The sequence below is a fragment of the Camarhynchus parvulus genome, chromosome 1 (assembly GCF_901933205.1).
Source record: "Camarhynchus parvulus chromosome 1, STF_HiC, whole genome shotgun sequence".
NCBI lineage: Eukaryota > Metazoa > Chordata > Aves > Passeriformes > Thraupidae > Camarhynchus > Camarhynchus parvulus.
The window spans coordinates 81,060,496-81,080,041 of record NC_044571.1 but is presented as its reverse complement, the minus strand read 5'-3'; positions in this window follow the sequence as shown (position 1 = coordinate 81,080,041).

Genomic DNA, 19,546 nt, shown 5'->3' with positions numbered 1-19,546 from the left:
TTAGATTTTCCATTCATATCCTTCTGTATACACTCAATTTAAAAGGAAAACACAGAATTGGAATAAAGAAAATCCAGGTCATCTTGAGGGGTAGGTATCTTGTCAAGAGATCAGGAAATGCGCATAAATATAAAAACCAATGACAATTTGTCACAATTTTATTGGGTCTATGACAACTTAAGGAAATAAATCTCACTCTTTTTCATATATTCTTAAATTGCTTGATGACTTATGCAATTTTGAAGAGTCATTGCACACAGCAAGAAGACTTCAGAAGCAGTAAACTACGAAGACATATTTGATGAATATGGGTGAGATTTTAGCTTTGGAGCAGGGTTTTCTAATCTAAATGTCTTAACTTAAGCTCATCTCTTTTACATCATTATGGCAGATCTGATACTCAGTGCTTGCTTAGAATTCTCAGCAACTTCAATGTGAGAACAAAAAGATCACCTGCAAGTTAGTGATAAGTTCATGCTCATTATGAGCTTCAATTTTAGTGCGCCTCAGTTACAAGTTGTGTGGGAGGACTAGACCAGTTCTATTTAATTTGGAGTGACTGTCTTATACCACAGATACCTAAAATTAGTGAATCTTGTGTATGGTGTGCAGGTGTGCTGGAATTACAGCCACTTCAATAACATCCTGAAAAATTTACAATATACTGTTTACAATTTACAATATACTGAAAAACATGCAGACAGGACAGATGGGGAGAATGAGATGTGCCAATGAGATCAGTGTGTTACCTGTATTTCATCTAAGTCAGACAAAAAATGTTCCATATGACCTTTGGCAAAATGTTTGCCACACTTGTGGAGACTTCCATAGAATTGATAGACTTCTAAAGTTCATGGCAAAATATTGAGTGCTCTGCCATATTTTTTCACTTTAGTAACCAGACTTGCAGTAATCACTCAGCAAATGCATCTGCTCACCATCAACATTTTTCTATCACATTCTGATTTCCTAATTAGTGGATTCAAGCAGTAGAGGAAGCAATATGTTTATATTGTTTTCCTTGAGGGCTATTTATAATCCCTTGATGGCCATGTCAAACTCCCATTGCTTTTGTGATAGCCATTTCCTATCCAAGGGTATAATTTTACCCAGGGAATTTATCAGCTACAAAATAGACATAAGCATCTCAGAAGAGGCATTAAAACTATATTTTAACTTATCCCATTGTCATTAAGCTTGATGAGCTATTTTCAGGTCTGTCACTAAAGGAAATCTCGTGAAAACAAAAGGCTCCAGATGTTTGGAGCTCCTCTGTAAAATGACTCCAAAGAACCAGAACAGTCTAGGCATTATGGGACAAAATTCTGTGGTACCTAATTCAACAAAATTATTAGTGGGCCCAAAAAATTTTGTATTTTTTTTCCCTACATAATTCATTTGTGAAGAATACTGTCTGCTTCTTCCTTTGTCCAAGAAATATCTATAGCTCAGACCCTTGAGCAGGCAATGACAAAACACAGCTCTTCCCTTCCACTGCACCTGGCTGCAACTGCTGCAAGCTCTGAGCAAAGACAGCTGGAAAAGCTAAAGCCAAACTTCTCATCTTGCAGGTAACAAAAAGCAGAGAGTGATTTGGATATACTGCTGAGATCTAGTAAACACAAAGAGAAATAGGCTTCTGGAGAAGTATCAGCAAGCTACTTAGACAGTGGAAATTTATAGAAAATAATTTTTTTCTCAATCAAATCAAACCAAGAATGAGGATAATTGGTGTTAAAATAATTGCTTTCTGTAAGAGATCCAGTCCTGTTGGCTTCCTAGTGGTGTGAGGTCCAAAGTGCATCAGAGTCAGAACAGATCAAACCAGCTTATGTGGTTAAAAGACAGTGGGAACTATTGTGTTAGTTCTGCAGGCATCCATGATAGACAGAGAACAAAGGTACAGATAGGAAGGCAGAGACGGGTCTTAACCAAGAATCCCAAAAAACATTTTTTCATCTGACTTTTTATGACGAAGAACAACATGTTATGGAGAAGATTTAAAAAAAACTTTTTAAGGGAAAAGGAAAGAAAAACCTGCATAAATAATTCAGTTTAAAGAACATTTTACTATATATAAGACTTAAGGGCAAGCAAAGACAATAGAGCATACAAATGATGCAGTCATTTGTGAATAGTCTTGAAGAACCACACAAGCTAAATTGTTCTTTCTTGGCTGCTCAGTGTGTGCAACAGTGTTTAGAAGTGCAATTAAAAACCGTCAAACTAATTTCTCTTAGAAATTCTGAGTTGTGTCTTTCAAGGTTTTTTACCTCAAAGCATATGGTTTAAGTGAGGACTAAAGAGGGCTTTATTTTTTTTCTACTCTACAAACTTCAAATCACAGAATAGTTGAAATGGAAAGGCATGTCTGGATACCACCTAGTCCCCCTGTTCAAAGTAAGGTCAGCTAAATCTGGTTTCCCAACATCTTGACTTGATGCATTTTGAAAATTTTCAACAATGGACACTCCACCATCTCTGTGTGCAGAGTGTGCCACTGTTTGACACCCTCAGTGTGAAAGAGGTGTTTCTTCCATTCAAGTATTTCCTGTATTTGAGTTTGTGGCCTCTGTGTCTTGTGCTATCGCTCAGTGTTGTTGGGAAAGGTTTGGCTCTTTCTTTTTCCTCCATCCCTGGTATTTCTATACATTGTCAAGATTCCCCATGAGCTTTCTCTTTTCCGGCCTGATTAGCCACAGCTCTCATAGCCTCTACTCATATGTGAGATTTCCAAAGGTCTCAGACATCTTCATGGCTCTTTCCTGAACTCACTCCAGTTTGTCCATATCTGTTGTACTGGGAAGCCCAGAAATGAGCACAGAACTGCAGATATGTCTTACCAGTGCCAAGCAGAGGGAAGGGATCACCCCCCTCAACCTGCTGGCAACACTCTGTGCCATTCAGCCCAGAAGTCTGTTGACCTCCTTTGCTGTGAGGGTTGGTTACTGGCTTATATTCAGTCTGGTGTTCATGAGGACTCCCTGGTCCTTCTCTGCACAGCTGCTGTCCAGCTGTCAGCCACACCTTGCCGTGGTTGGGGTTATTTCTCACCAGGAGCAAGAGTTGACATTTTCCTTTCTTGGACTTCATGAGGTTTTTCTTGTCCCAATCCTCCAGCCTGTAAGGTCCCTTCAAATGTTAGCCTCTGGTGCATCAAGCCCTATTCCCACATCATATTCCCTGCAGACTTGGTGCATCCTGTCCCATCCACCAATCCTAAATAAAGCTGTTAGGCAGTGCTGACTTGAGTACAGACTGCCAGGGTGCACCACTGCTGACTATTCTTTAGTTGGACTTTGTACTGATGACCACAACCCTTTGAGTCGAGAATTCAACCAATTTTCAATCCACCTGACTCTTTACTTATGCAGTCCTTACTTCATTAGTTTGTCTGTGAGGATATAATGGGAGACACGGTTGTATCACTTGCTGAATTAAAGGTAAAAATCATCCACTTCTCTCTCCTTTTGCAGAGTCCTCTTCACCAATGAAGCAGTCAATCCAGTCACCTGAGTTATTTCTTTTTCCTCTGCAAAATACTGAATCTTTCTAATTGGCAGTTAAATGGTTTGGGAATTGCAGTCAGATTTATATGTTGTCAGTTCCATTCCCATTGGTGCTACTGTCAGATTTTCAGAAAGGCTACATTTACCTCCCAGTGAAAACTGACAGTAAAAGTAATTCTCCTCACTTGATTTTAGAAGTTTAAAAAGGAGACTTTAGTTCAAGTCATATATTTCACCTGTTATGTGGAAAAATGGAGTGTGAGATATCTGTGGACAACTTTTCCTGTCCTGATGTAAATTTCTAAGATGAGGGGATGAATTTCCTCTTGGAAGTAGTTGTATCTTCGCACTGCTGATCTATAGAGTCCAAATGAAATAAGACTTTTAGTTTTTTATGAAGATAAGTGAAATTATCCTCTCCCTTACATAAAAAAAATGCTGTAATCATGCTTATATCCTTAACGTTCTACTGATGTAGGCACCATGCTGTGCCCATAATTGTGGCAAATGGGGAGAAAGGCACAAAGTATCAGTCTTGGAGACTTAATCCCTGCCGCTGGCGTGAACTCCTGATCCTGTAGAAGAATGGTTTTCCTCTAGGACAGACAATATAGAGAATAATCCCTCCACTTATGTTTGTCCAACCCTGTGCAGTGCATGGGAACAAAGGAACAACAGCAAAAGGTCTCCCTGCAGAGCTGACTAACAGCATCTGTAGCAGGGATGCTGCCAATAAAAGTGTAAGTGGCACCCTGGTGATGCTGCTTTCTTGACAGAGAGACATCAGACTGCCTTCTCTACAGAGATGCTGCCCATACATTTGGGTTCTTATCTGCCTATTTTACTACTGTGCTGGAGTTAATTTTTTCCATAGTGGCTGCTTTGGAGCTGTGTTTCAGGCTTGTGCTGGAAACAGTGCTAATAATACAAGGGTGTTTTAGTTGCTGTTGATCAATTCTCAGAGTCAAGGCCTGTTCTCCTCATCCCACCCTACCAGCAAGGAGGCTAGGGGTGCACAAAGAGGGGGCACAGCCCAATTGATTGAAGGGATGTTCCATACCACATGGTGACATGCTCAGCAGATAAAGCTGGAGGGAGAAGAAAAAGAAAGAGGTTCAGGGTGGTGACATTTGTCTTCCCAACTCACTGTTACATGTGGTGGGTCCCTGCTCTCCTGGGGATGGCTGAACACCTGCCTGCCCATGGAAAGAGATGAATGACTTCCTTGTTTTGCTTTGCTTGTGTGTGTGGCTTTTGCTTTCCCTATTAACCTTTCTTTATCTCAATACACATGTTTTTTTACTTTTATTCTTCCATCCTGATGTGGTGAAAGAGTGGGCAAGAGGCTGTGTGGGGCTGAGTGCCAGCTGGGATTAAACCATGACAATGGCTTACTGCTGCTCCTTTTCTCCTCTGTTTACAGTGGCCTCACTAAATTCAGGGCCACCTCATCACAAACATGATTTCTCCTCTGCTATTCATAGCCAAGCACAATTGCACCAATTGCATCATGATTAGCAGCAATATTCATCTCTGGCAGAGGAATGATAAGAGCCCTCACTGCAGTTACAACAATTAATCTGTGAAGAAATGCTATGAAAATGTTCTCACTCTGCAGACTGAGAATGGAATACATTAGCACAGAAGAGTCTATAAGTTTTTGTCAATATAACAGTTAATGGTTCTTTATTTGGAGGAACTAAAGAGAGGTTTTCACCAATTTGAATAAATCCATTTAAATGTTACATAAATGCATGAGATTGCATCTAGCATCTGTTATAATAGGTCAGCATTGTAGATAATTTCTCCATTGCAATAAGGCTGTGACAGATCTGGAATATATTATTCTGGAATAGCCGAGACTGGAACACAATAATACATAAAGATGAAAGAAGCTATAATACCTAATGTATTTCTATATGCTGCAGAAATCTGTCTTCCATACAAAAATTAATGAAGCCTCTTTCCTGGATACTGGACTTTACTGTCCTGCAGTAGATACTTTCCATGACCATGTGGTTTGAATGGTAGAGCACACAGCCATGCCCCCACCCCATAGCAGAAGTGATTTCTGATTCTGATATTGCAATTACCAAACATATTGTATTAATTTTAAGTAACTGTAGTATTTAAAGGGGTTTATTTTTTGCAGGACACTTAGCTCATACTTATTTTTGAGAGCACATACTCACTAGGTTCCTCTTTACCTTGGGCCAAACATCGCATTGGCATTTCATGCATATTCAGTTCTGTTTTTCTATGGATTCTTGTAAATAATTATGGTCATCTTCCAAATTTTGACTGTCCCTTTTTGATATCAATTTCAAGACTGTTGGCACCACAGTACTTTTCGTATATCTTGATATTGATGAATATTGAATGCCTGATGATCTGAGTGTATGATACACTCTCTCAGTTACTGGTAGCTATAATAGCTTTAAAAGGTCCAAAACAGTGAAACAGGCATCCCTGAGGGATGAGAGTGCTTTGCTCTTATCTAGACTGCAACTTCCATACAAACTTAACTTTTCTTACACGGATGTTAATCTGGGAAAAAATTGCTGTGAAATCATTGCCATCACTATTCACCAGTGTATTAATATGTATTCCTAATTAAAGCCAAGAAATACACTATAATTGTATTTATTATCCAGGCGTTTAATTTTTTTTCCTTACTTGACTTTACTAAGCTTTTAGCTGTCTTGTCCTTCAGCTGGGAAGGAAGGAAGGAAGGAAAAGAAAGAAATCTTGCTTTCTTACAAGCAGGAAAACATTTCTTACCAGCTTACCAGATCCCAAGGTTTTCTTGGCACTGAAGAAGAAGGATGCTACTTTTTATGATTTGTTTTTATATCAAAGAGCAATTTGTTTGCTGATAGATGGTGCAGTTAGCCGTAATATTAACCCACAAAAATGATAGAAGGTGATTTTAGATTGGAGAAAATATAGCCAAGTAAAGGGCATACAAAATACAAGCAGCCTGAAGCTGTTAGTAGAAGAAACAAAGGGAAAGAGCAATAAACATTAAAACTGCCTTGGAGTTCATAAGGGATTAAATGAAAGAGTACCATCAAGTGCAAAATGCATCTTCAATAAAGCTCATTGCTCAGTAACTTTCAGGTTAGTTACTAGTTTAGTAGTGTAACTAAAATCTTGGTGTGAGAGAAGAGGGGGAAAAATCATGGTAAGCTTGGACAAAATTTTAATAGAATGTGTGCTTCAAAGGGGAAATTCAGAGGTCAAACAAAAGTTAAAACTCCACAAACTGTCCCTAGGCTCATTCATGAGAACAATTCCTTCAGATTGGAGGGAAGCTTTAAGGTTTACATAGAGGTCGCAATGTGCCTGTAGAATTTAACACTGAACATGATAGCAGTGTAACATTGTACAAGTGTGTCACGCTGGTGGGAAGACAGTTAACATACAATATGAAAGAAAGCAGAGCTTATTGTGAATGACTAAAGAAATTCCACTAAATTCACCTAGGATAAAAGTCACACAGTATATTGAATGACAAACCTTCCTATTCCTCTGGTAATCTTTGAACGAGACCATCTGGGTGAAAAAGTCTGTGATCTCATCTTGATTGTCGAGGTGGTCACTGTAAATGGAGGAACACCCTCACCTAGAGAAAATTCAGAGTTCTGGGATTTTTACTGGTAGCATTTTTACCATGAGAAAGAAATCTGTTGCTGTGGGTTGTAGCTGGCATCAAGAAGCTGAAGGCATGCACAACAGGGACAGCATATCCCATCCATCCTAATGAAGCGCTGAGTCATAGAACCTGCCACTGAATTTAAACAGCTTGACACCACATGGGAACATGAGCACAAAATGTCCTGTTTTGTGTACTCACAAAACAACATGAAGATGGCATAGATAGTAAAGTGACTGATGGAATGGCAACACAGACAGGAGTGAAGAGGCAGTGTTGACTCATCTGTTGGATCAGAAAACACAGACAAGTTCTGTGGTTGTCTGTTTCACATGATGGACAGCCTATTGCTGCCAAGGAGACTTGTGCACTGGGAATGACATCAAATAAAAACACAAAGCAGAACCAAGTCCAAATACTGTGCAATACACAACAGATGAAGTAGAAACAAATCAGGCAACAGTGGAGACTGTGACTTCTATCTGAAGATATATTTTAAACTTTCTCAAACAGAATATTAACCAAGAAGTAGAAGACCAGGATTTCAGCAAGATTAAGACAGGATGATGGGGACACTGCAACAGGTTTGTGGACTCCCCATCCCTGGAAGTATTCAAGGCTAGATGGCACAGAACCCTAAGAAACCTGGTCCAGTGAAAGGTGTCCCTGTCCATGGCAGGAAGGTGGAATTATATGATCTTGAGGGTCCCTTCAAACCCGAACCATTTTATACTTCTGTGATTCCATGACTTTTTGTAGCACATACTGAAAACGAACCTGATGTCTGACTAAACAAGGCACCCAGTAAAACAATCTTGGGTACGAGGTCAGTGTCTCTTGCACACCTTTGACATTTTTAAAATATTTGATAGTGCTATCAAGCTTTTATTACTTTGCCTTTAATCAGTCAGTCTCAAGATATGGGATTTAATTGTAGAATTCAGTCAACTTTGTCAATTCAAAAGCCGAACAATCTCTCTACCAAGTTGTCTAGGTTCTTTCTAAGAGAAATAAATAGACCCTCCTATCTCCATGCAGAGTGGTGTAATGAGGCATAGAGGACTGAAGGGATGATCAGAATTATCCAGCAACAACCATGGATCATTTCTACTAACTGAAATGTCCAGTGAAGCATCAGGCAGAGGTATTCTAAGTTCCACAATGAGTGCACAACTATACAGCAACTATATAGAAATCACACAGGCATTGTTTAAATTTCCAACTCAAATAAATAAAGATCAATTAAACCAGACTATCACTTGATTCTAATGTATTCTAAGACTCATTCTTGCTCTGGAATATGATAAATCCCAAAATTATGATATATTTTCACTTTCCCAGTAGTGGACTAGAATACAATTTCAGCTGCAGAATGAGAAAGGATTTTATTCCTTATCATAAATATTTTTTTTCAGGCCTACACATAATTCAGAGTCTGTGAAAGTGATTACTTCACCAGAGCTGAAGTTCTGATAATTGGATGAGTTGTTTTAACAGTGACAATAGTTTTTCTTCAAATAAATTCCCAGTCCCAATATAAGAAAATCTGAGAAAAAATGTGTTGCCTGTAGCAGTCAGGTTAGATTTTATGATCGGATAATCTTAAGTGGTCTTAAAATGTTGGATGCTACATCAGGTTGCCTGTAGCAAGAACAGAGTGGTAAAATAATAGTTAATACACCATTATATTCTCAAGCATGTTTGGTGATTATATAGGTGTTTTTTTAATTCAGAATGTTTTCCAAACATCTTTCTAATATCTCACAGAAAGGTAAATACATGATCATCCCATATTTGGAAATGAAGACAAGAAGAATTTCTAGTTTCCTGAGGCTGGTGCTTTTGTGCAGAGAATTGATCATGTCACTTACTGTCGATTTTGTCACAGAATTAATTTTATGAGGTTAGCAATCTCTGTGATGGACTGCTGCTTGAATGTCTGGTCCTGCCAAACCAAAATGGTTTTGCATAACTTTCAGCAACTAAAACTATCTGAAAATCCATGTTCATGAAAATCTACCTTCTAAAGTGTCAAGCTGGAGGGCTTTCCAAACTGCTTCTTTCGCATTAATCTTCTATGGCTCCTGAGAACCTGTCACTAGTGTTTCTTGCTATTGATTATGTTTGATTTACAGTCTCAGTGAAGCATATTTAACCCAGGAGAACATGCTCCTCATCTCTATTCCTTTAATTTAAACCATCAAGCAGTTACTTTGCTGATTCTCCTAACACCTATGAATTATTTTATGAGAGCATATGCTATATAATGGATGATCACAAACTTTCAGTCTTGTTTTCAATTACTTTGTATCTCCTGACTTGCAAGCAAAGCATTAAATAAGCAATAGCCATCTGATGTCTCTCCTCACTAGATTTCCTCCTGTCTGAATAATTTTGATGACTGTTGCAAAAATTGTTAGTTGCCTAGTAGCTGAAATGAAGAATTGCATTCTGTTTTAATGGTAGGAAAAAAAATCAGAACCAGAAATCTTATATAAGTGTCTTCTTTTTTAGAGAATGGACACAGTCAAGTCTCTCTGCTACACAATATTATTAATGTCATGACACAAGGAAACATTTCTTGGATGGAAGGCATTAATTTCAAGGAATAAAAAAAAAAATAAAATAAAATGATAATTGAATCCTCAAGATAGCTTGAACCTCAACTACCATACCTTTTTATCAAAACAAGATGATTTTCATACAATACCCATGATAGTTGCAGAGTAACTTAGTGTTAGGTACATAGTTACATAGTACTATAAGTTAACATTTTATCATAATCAATAGATACAATATTTGAACACTCCTATAAAATTTCCAAATTTCCTGACAGTCTCTACAGGACAACATCAATAAAATACATATGTGAGTCAGCATGTTCTGCTTGTTTCATGCATCACAGGATGTTCTCCAAAGCTAAGAAAACAGTATCTGATGTGGCGGGAGTTGTGATTGGGTCCTTAACTTGCTTGATGTTGATATTCTATCTTCTGGAAATTCCAAAAAAGCCAAAAGCAGTAAAATGGGGCCCTTTCAATTTCTCTCTTAGTTTTATTCTTATTACTAGAGGTCTGGGACTTACCTATGTTATTTTTCAAAACACTTTTTTCTTTCAGGCTTTGAAGATGGAATTGATAGTACACGTGCAAAACAGCAGGTAGAGGTAGTAAGATCTGAGATATCATATTACCATGGATGAACCTATGCATTTCTGATCCAGGCAAAAGCCATCACATGAATAAATCCTCCACTGAAAATGTTTTTGATTGTTCATGTTGTGCAGATTTTTTGGATTATTTTGAAACTGAAAATGCAGTAGGTAAGAGAAAGGTCTGCTTCTTGATAAAGTATTTGTTGTTGTGATAGAGGATAGGAGTTCAGTGCTGAGGTTTAGGCATCTTGTTTTGTTCAATGAGGGAGGATCTCTTTCAGATGAACCCATGTGGATGCAGAAAAGGCAGAAAATTTCCCACATGCTCAAAGATCAGTTTTCAAAGCTACTTGGACATCAGTGTTTGTTGCTGGCAATGGGAGATAGAATCCCACCTTATTTTAAGGAAGTGATCTTCTGAGTTGTGTCTGCAATTCTTGGCAGCATCACCAGTGTACCTGCAGTGAGGCACAGATTCATCTGTCCTAGATATAAAACACCTAGGGCTTTTTCAATACCAGATGAGCTGTGTGATGAAAACCATGGTGTGAGATGATGTTTAACTGTTTGCTAAAGTCACAGATGGATCCAGTGGTACCTGTGATGAACTACTGCCAGTCCCCAGGCTGGTGTTTTAGCTTTCTCAGATACAGAAACACCTCAGTGCTGTGAGCAGCAGGAGACTAAGTGCTAAATGCAGCTCTGCTTCACAGCAGAGAATATACCACTTCCCCAGAGTGAGCTTTCTATTTCTCTTCCTGACTTTCCTATTTATGTATTACAGTCTTTTTGGCCAAGCTGTCTTGAAAGAAAGGAAAGCCAAGCTGCCTTTCACTAGAGTTGTTAACAAAACTGAGCTCGCTTCCTCTCTTACCCAGCTGGTGTAAATCAATAGAGTTCTGGTGAATTAAGTGGTGCTTTCTGCCATTTCCTCTAGTTACAAACTCAATTCAGGATCCCCCTGATAAGTGTCATGGATGAGAACAAAGAATGTCAACAGAACAGCGTTATATCTTGTTTTTCTTCAGTGGAGATGTTTTTCTTCTCAGCAGTCATTTACAGTTTTATTTAATTTTAAATTTTGTTTGATTTCTTTGCCCCATTCTGCTGCATTAGCAGCTATGCGAAGAACTGTGAAGTAATCTTTTTGTTGCCCTGGCCTTCCTGAAGTTTTTTCTGATGTACCAGAGAGGTAGGCTAAACAGGTTCCAGTGGCACTTGCTTCTTGATCACTGCAGAGGCTTAAGCAACAGTTTTACACAAGAAGGAAAGAAAAGGCTCCCTGAATGCTAAATAGCTCTGTGTGGTTTGCCACCCACCCACTCTGCTGAAACATGGTCCATTAACTCAGTGTGGCTGATGCAATTTGAAATGGGGCAGCAGTTCATACAGCAGTCTACATTTGCCAGTAATGACTTCATAGAAGCAGGGGAAAAAATGGGGGGCACAATGCAGAAGTATTTTAATTCACTCTGAAAAACATATAATAACCAGCAATGTCTTCTGAGAGGAATAATCTGGAGCATGATAGACGTGAAGCACAATGTACAAAGTTTTTTAAGTTTTATTTTTATGATTTGAATGTCTGGACCATTTATATGAGACATAATAAGAGTAGATATAGATGAATAATGGTAGGTGCTCTCTACAAATACCTGAAAGGAAGTTGTAGTGAGGCAGGGGTCAGCCTCTTATCACAAGTAACAAGTGATACAACAAGAGGAGTTATGCCAGGAGAGGTCTAGATTGGGTCTTAGGAAAAATTGCTTCAATGAAAGGGGGAGTCAGGGTTTGGAACAGGGTGGCCAGGGAAATGGTAGAATCACCATGCCTGGAAGTATTTGTATGGGGCGCTTGAACACGTGGTTTCATGGTGGGCTTAGCAGCGCTGGGTTAATGGTAGGACTTGGTAATCTTAGATTTCTTTTCCAACCTAAAACCTTCTATGATTCTATGGATAAACAATACATCTACCAGGATTCATCTGCCCATATATGTGTTTGCATTGAGACTGGAGTATTTATTCAATTGTGAAATGGTAAGGGCAGTATTTCTAGTACACAAAACCAATCACAGTAGCTAAAAGGAGATGAAAGGGAGACATAATAACTGCTGATCAGGATATAGTCTTTTTGACAGGATTTTGCTGTATTTCTTTGCAAAGTTTAAATTGGCAGCTCTAGAAGTGTGTAATGGGAAAAAATCTGCTCCTTTAGTAGGGCATTCAGTGATAATTTTTAGCTGGCTCCAAGCAACCAAAAAGAGCCAAAGTGTTATTGATTTATTTGGGTTAGAGAAGGGATGTTAAGTGTGCTGCCTAAAATTTGGGATGAGTTAAATTCTTTATTCTGCATAGACTTTGTAAAGGGTTTGGGGGAAGTAACTTACTCTCTTATATCTCATTAGAGGTTTGATGGAAACACAGAGGAGGTGCTGAAGCTAATGATCATCCAATAAGTAATAGGGAATAAAAAGACTTGAGCAGGTTAAAAGGAAATGTATCACCTGAAAATTTGCTGATATTTGCAAGTTTCTCCACTCCATAATGTGTTGTGTGTTTTATTTCATTTTTATATCTCTTGATTTATAGCTTTTCATTTTCTTCATCCTTATGAAGCAAGTTCAAGGAAGAAATAATAGGATTATCTCTGATGTGACAAGACAGTAAAATCCACAGAGCTGACAGCCAGTACCATTCTTGTTCCACCAAAGGGATTTTTGACATTTGGAAGTAGGATTGTGCTAGATGGAATAAAAATAGTACTTAAATAACCCTATTTGGAAATAAAACCCTCAGGAAGAGCTTTGCAAAAATGTTTTTCTTTAGAGGCCTTTTTTGTCCCAAATGTTTAACCAGGTGGCAGTTGAGAAAGGAAGTGTAGAAATGACAAAGCTAAGGTTTTAGCTGTAAGATTTATTGCACTGGGTCAGAAACTTTGCCAGCAGAGCTGAAACTGAATGGAGTTGTGCTGAGGAAGTAGGATGGATGAGATGGCTTCAGACCTTTTAGGCTGACTATTAAATCCTCACCCATTACTGAACAAGACTATCTTTTCACAAGTCATAGAAATAATTAGCTAAATCCCACTGAGTGAGAGGTATGAGGGGTGGCTCACAGCATGTGCTCGGGGTCAGCCTTCAATTATCCACCGTGGGTTGACCTCAGTTTGCTGCACTGCATAAAGCACTATCACTGCCTCCTATTCACTCAGATTTTGTGGTGCTAACTCTATCAGTGCAGATCAAAATGTTGTAACCATTTTTAGAAGTGGAAACACAGCTAATGGAATTAGAAAGGCAGAAGTCGCATATCACATTTTCGTCATACTTTTTCCCCATGTTTTCGTCCCTTTTACAGTGGAACAGAAGCCTCTTCTTTTTAGCAGACAATAATTTGGAACTTGATTCCTCCTTGTCAGCTTTAGTTTTTGCGTTCATAATGTTGAATATTTAAAGACAGAATGACTTTTTTCTTGTTAAAAGGAATGCTAGAAAGAAAGAAATTTGGTTGTTCTGCTTTTTTTGGTTGGGGGGGGGGTTTGTCATGCACCAGTCAGCTTGCTGAATTACTGTATTTTGGCTGATGCATAGCAGATCATGTATCTGATTTAAACTTGTGATATAACTTTATGTTCAGGGAAGAATGTTTGAAAGAGTACATTTTACCACTTGGGAACTCTGTGTATTGATGGCAGTAATGAAGTGATCTTGTAGACAAATGAGCTAAACCCCATTATCTTTTCCATCTTTATGACTGAGGGAACTTTTTGAAGACAAAAGTATTAAAATACTACCAGAACAAGTAAACAGTCCTTTTAAAAACTCTAACACTTAAGGAATCTCCTTTTTCTATCTATGTTCTCATGCAAATATATTTATTACAGAGAATACAATCAGCCACTGAAAATACCAACCTCTGTTGTCATAGATAATATCACGGTGGCTTTGAATACCAGAAATTTTATTATCTGTCAAGTCTGAATTGACAACTAACAAACTGAAATGTTTTAAGAATGAAACCTTGTCACAAAAACCGTAATTACATTTGACCTATTCTGTGCCTTTTGGTTTGATGTGTGGGTAGAGGAAAAAACCCTGGGTTCCGAGTGCAGGTCACATCCTTTGCCTGTCAGGTGCTGTGCAGCATGAGATGACTGGCTGTAGAAATACAGCATCAGAGGTAGCGGCCTGCTCTGGTAAAAAGCTGTCAAGACAGACAGGAAAACAAAAGGCACTAAACAAATAGAATATTTTCACTGCTGTCTAGTGTAAAAAAAAAATCATAAAAAAGTCAATTCTAGTGCTTGCATAAATGGCAAATTTGGAAAATACAAAGTGCTATAAGGAAGACCAGCCCTGGTTATTTGCTGAAGGTTGCATAAAATGCAATCTTGACCAGTTGTGTACCAAAACCCTCAGTGAAAAAAGCATATAAAATATAGGGAAGTATGTGTTTATGAGTGAGCCAAGGGTTTTAGGAATTACTAACATGTTTTTAACCCTCCCACAACCTGAAAGCTGCAATGAAAACACTGTTATCCCTGATGAGAATGGGATTCAATTGTTGTGCTGGTGACTGCCAGTTTTATGTCCCAGCAGCTGCAGCAAAAAATCCTTGGGGCTGAGTTTGAATACTGCATTGGAGCTCTTCCCCTCTTCTCACAGGACAGAAGAAATGAGGCATGAAATTTGTTTAATTCAGAAAGATTTTGACAAGACAGTGATCATTCATCTTTGATCCAGTTCTGTTGAACACTCAGTGTTCTATCCTGATTCTTTTCATGTTTCAAATGTAAGTAAGTCCTGAAACAGAGAGCATGGCTTTATATCTATTCTGTTCTATTCTAGTAAATTTAATGGGAACATTTCCTGACACTGAGATTGGTTGGCATGATGAATCTTTGACTATCCTAGTGAACTTATTCTCCTAGAAAACAGTATTAAAGGTAATCGGTGCAGAATAAAACAGTGTATTAGTCAGGAGGAAGTCCAGCTCTAGTCAGGAGATGTATTTTTGTGAGCATGCAATCTGCAGAAAATTACCCCCTTCAGCAGTTGTTGGCCAAGAACAGTGCCCCTGCTGATGCACATGGGCTGTTACCAGCTCCAGCACAGAGAGGGCTTAACAATGAACTCCAGGCTTACTCACTGGTTAAGTAGTTCTATGGCTGAATTCCCATTCGCTTAATTAGAGCTGGGAATTGTTTTTCTGTGGTTTTGCTTAAGCAAAAAATAACCAGTATTGGCAGTACTAATAGAAAATTACCAAGGATTGATTAAAATAATGCAAATAGAAGGTTTAATGGGATTTTCAGTGAAATTCAGGTACCCTGATTTTTGCAGATAATTTTTCGAGGAAATTCAAAGCCAAGAAAATAGTGAAAATAATCAAATGTAGAAGCTGGGAAAAAGAATTCTAGTAAACAAGAGATGCACATTTCTTGGAAAAATTGTGCTATGGAAACATACTAAGAAAAAACAAATTTGTGAAGTATGACAAGCCAGCCATCCTGAACACAACCTCAGGTCCTGATCTGCTACACACTCATAAGTCTCATTCACACTCATTACCAGTATTTTCAGTGAAATTATTCAGGATTGATATTGCTGTAATCTGAGTCTCTTTTTTACCTCTTTTTTATAACAGGTTTCTCTTCCTTCAGATGGCTTCGTGCTCCTTCTGAGCCAGTGTTGATGCATTGCTTGTATCTCCCAATCTATTTGGAAGACAGCTGCTATTGATGCAGTGGGAGATGATTGAACAATCCCTGTCAGTTACTGTGATGTGTATTTCTTGTATGACTGGGGTACTGAAAGGATGATGAAGAAATTAAAAACCCACTATTCCATGGTCTGTCATCAGATAACTGATGTATAATAAAGGTAATTCCTATATTTTCATCTAAGTCCAGCAGCGCTGGACTATTCTATGCAATTTTATATTTCTTTCCTTTCATCATTCAGACTGTTCTAACAAAGCTACAGGCAGATTTTTGCTGTATGGTACAAGAAATGTGCACTTTTTGGTCTGAATTCAAGCTGTCATTGCCCAGTGAACTCCCTTTTTTTCTGTGGGTATTTGCATCAGATGTGAGTTCTCTGTATCTGTGCTCAGCTGTGGGTTTTCATTTGTGGTTGGGAGCTTTAATTCACAGGAGACAGGAATGTTGTGTTATAACTGGGCTATGGTTGTGCTTTTCCCTGGCCTGAGCAGATGCAGTTTGCTTTGGAGCAGTAGAGCAATCAGAAGCCTGTTATTCTGTGTCCTAATGGACCAAGCCTCCCAGGACTATTTGTGAGGCAGCCGGGATAAACTGTAAGTGGCACAAGCCAGGGCACCCTGTTATATTGCTTTAAGATGAAGCTTGGTAAAGCCTGTTTGGATGAACACTCTCTGATATTTGGTAGTCACATATGGGCAGTGCTGGCCAGCCTTGTCTTACCAAAGAGCATGGCAAGTCTTTGTTGGTTTTTTTTTTTCCAATTCTGCTGCGCTAACTTGGTGCCAGATTTTCCTTTACCAAATATCTAACTGTTCAGCATCTTGCTGGTCATCAAATAACAACGACTTAGAAGAGGAAATGGGACAAAATAATCTGTCAGGAAATAATGTCATTTCACACAGTTTATAACCGTGATAGGATTATGGCATGACGCCAGCATGAAAATCCAGTGACCTCAGTAACATCTTTATTTCTTTCGTGCTCTTTACTGCTCTTCTATCCATAAAGTCTGCTTTATGCCAGTGTGATATTTAGCACTTTTGACTGGTGTACTTCCAGGTGGAGCTCCAGAGTTGTGCTGGCCTTTTAATTGTTTCCTAAATTTACAATTTCATGATTATTCCCCCAGCAAAATCTCACTTCTAATACAGTCTTGTATTTTTCATTTTGGTTTACTTTTCCTTATTTTTCTTCCTTAATTTACCTCAATATTCTATATGCTGCTTTTATTATTTCTACATAGATTACAGGCCATCTCCTTTTCATATTTTACCTCATTGGAATTTCTTTTGTAAGCTTGACATTGACATCTAAAATTCAGGGCCCCCATTACTGTTCATATTCTACTTGGAAGTAAATCTTATCCTCCCAGTCTTAGACTGAGATTTTTAGGATTCCATATCATCTGGGCATTTTCCTTTCTGGGTTCATCAGTGATGTGTCTACATGGTTAGTTAAATATCAGTCTAAAGTGATTTTTAAGCTGAGATTAATTGACTTCCTCGGTGCTTATACACATGTTTAAGAGTATTTATAATGGAAGCTCTGGAGCACCTCAGGAGTGGCTTAGGCAGAAGGTGATCAGTAGAGGAGAACCAGGTTTTGGGAATTACTCTTGTGAGGGCCAAGAACCAGCCCAGTGTGTGTGTAACACACCATACCAATCTTGCGACAAGCACCTGAGCCCACTCTTCACCTCACTCAACAAGCACAAATCTGATGTCTCACTCCCCATATACATGTGGACGTATTTCAAACATTGAAACAGGCTGCTCAGGATGTGGTGGAGTCATCATCCCTGGAAATGTTAAAAAATACACATGGATGTGAGTCAAGGGGATAAGATTTACTGGTGGGTTTGACAGTGCTGGGTTAACATGTGGACTTGATGATCCTAGAGGTCTTTTTCAAAACAAAAAATTATGTGGTTCTATAACACGTATATTCACAGCATATGTAAGAAAGCCCAGGAAACCCTTAACAGTGAAGATTTTCATTTGCTAATATTTGGAAAGAAGTTACATAAGTTAAGTAAGTTATGTGGAGGTAAGTTTTGAATCCCTGTTAAAAAGAATCATAGTGAGCATGCTGATTGCTTTGTTTTAGTCTAAAAAACTGACTAAATTGTAACACTTGGTTTACAAGCAAACAAAAAAAAGCAGATGGTGATTTGAAACTACTGCCCTGAAAGAATGTTAATACACCACAAATGTCTCTGTATATGTAAAAGAAAGCTCATCCATTTCCTTTGTAGTTATAAACACCTCATGCTCTCCACTGTGATTTGGTCTTAAACTCCTACAATAGGAAAACAAATTTAATAAATAGTCCCTGAACGGACACAAAGGGTGATTGCAGTTCTTAAAATTCCAGCCCTTTTCCTAGTGTTCTGTGAGCAGATAGAGAAGGTACTCCTGCAAGAAGGAGAGGAGCACCCAGTCCATGTATTAGTTTAGCTGAGGAGGGCAGTACTGGCAGTAAGGCTTCTCCGCTATCAAATAGCAATTATGGACCAAATGAGAAGGAAAGATAAAGCTCCAGACAGACAGAGAAATTAGACTCCAAACTTTTTAAGAAATTGAACTTTTTCTTTTCTCATTACTAATTGCCCTGATAGTTCTGAAGGTGTATAACAGATTAGTGCCCCTCTCTTTTTAATCAATGTAAACATTGATTTGTGATTTAATTTGGAATGGGATTTATTAGTTTATTAGTTTCTAAATGTCATAATTCTGCAGTGATAACAGAAATTCAGAAGAAACATGGCTGAGAGGTGGTCACAGAGCATGGCATAAATTAACTGTTCTTGCAAACAAAGCAAATTTGTTCTAGTGTTCCAGACACTGCTTTAAAAATATTCTGCAATGGAACAAGATGTTGCATATAGTTTTCAAAGTCTTTCTCTTCAAATTGCAATAGTTGCAATGCTTCTTTTGGTACAAAGCAGTATATTTTGCTGAATTAGTTGCTGTGGATTTCTACACTGAAGGAATAAACTTTGGGATGTAGAGTTGTAGGTGGTTCAAAGACATTATATGAATTCACACTGTTTTTTAGCCAGAGTTGGGCATTTTACCTACCATTGTGTTATGAATTAGTCACCTTAATTTGTCAACAGCAGGTAAACTGATTCAGCAGTATCTCCAGAGATGTGTTTAGAAAATAATGTGCATGATTGGCTTTTATCTGAGAGCTGCAGTTCATACTCTGCATTTCACTGCATGCAGTATAATTATTCCAAATTCATGCCAGTCTATGTAAGAATATTAAGACTATTACAAACCCCAGATTTTGGAATGGGAGGGAGAGGATTTTCAAACTAGAAAGTTGGTTTTGTTCTGTGGGGTTTATTTGTTGTTTGTTTGGTTGGTTTTTTGGTTTGGTTTGATTTGGTTTTGGGGAGGATTTTTAGGTTGCTTTTTTGTATGGGTTGGGGTGTATTGAGTAGTGGCTTTGTTGTGGCTTTTTTGTTTGTTTGTTTATTTTTGGGAGTTTTTTTTTTTTA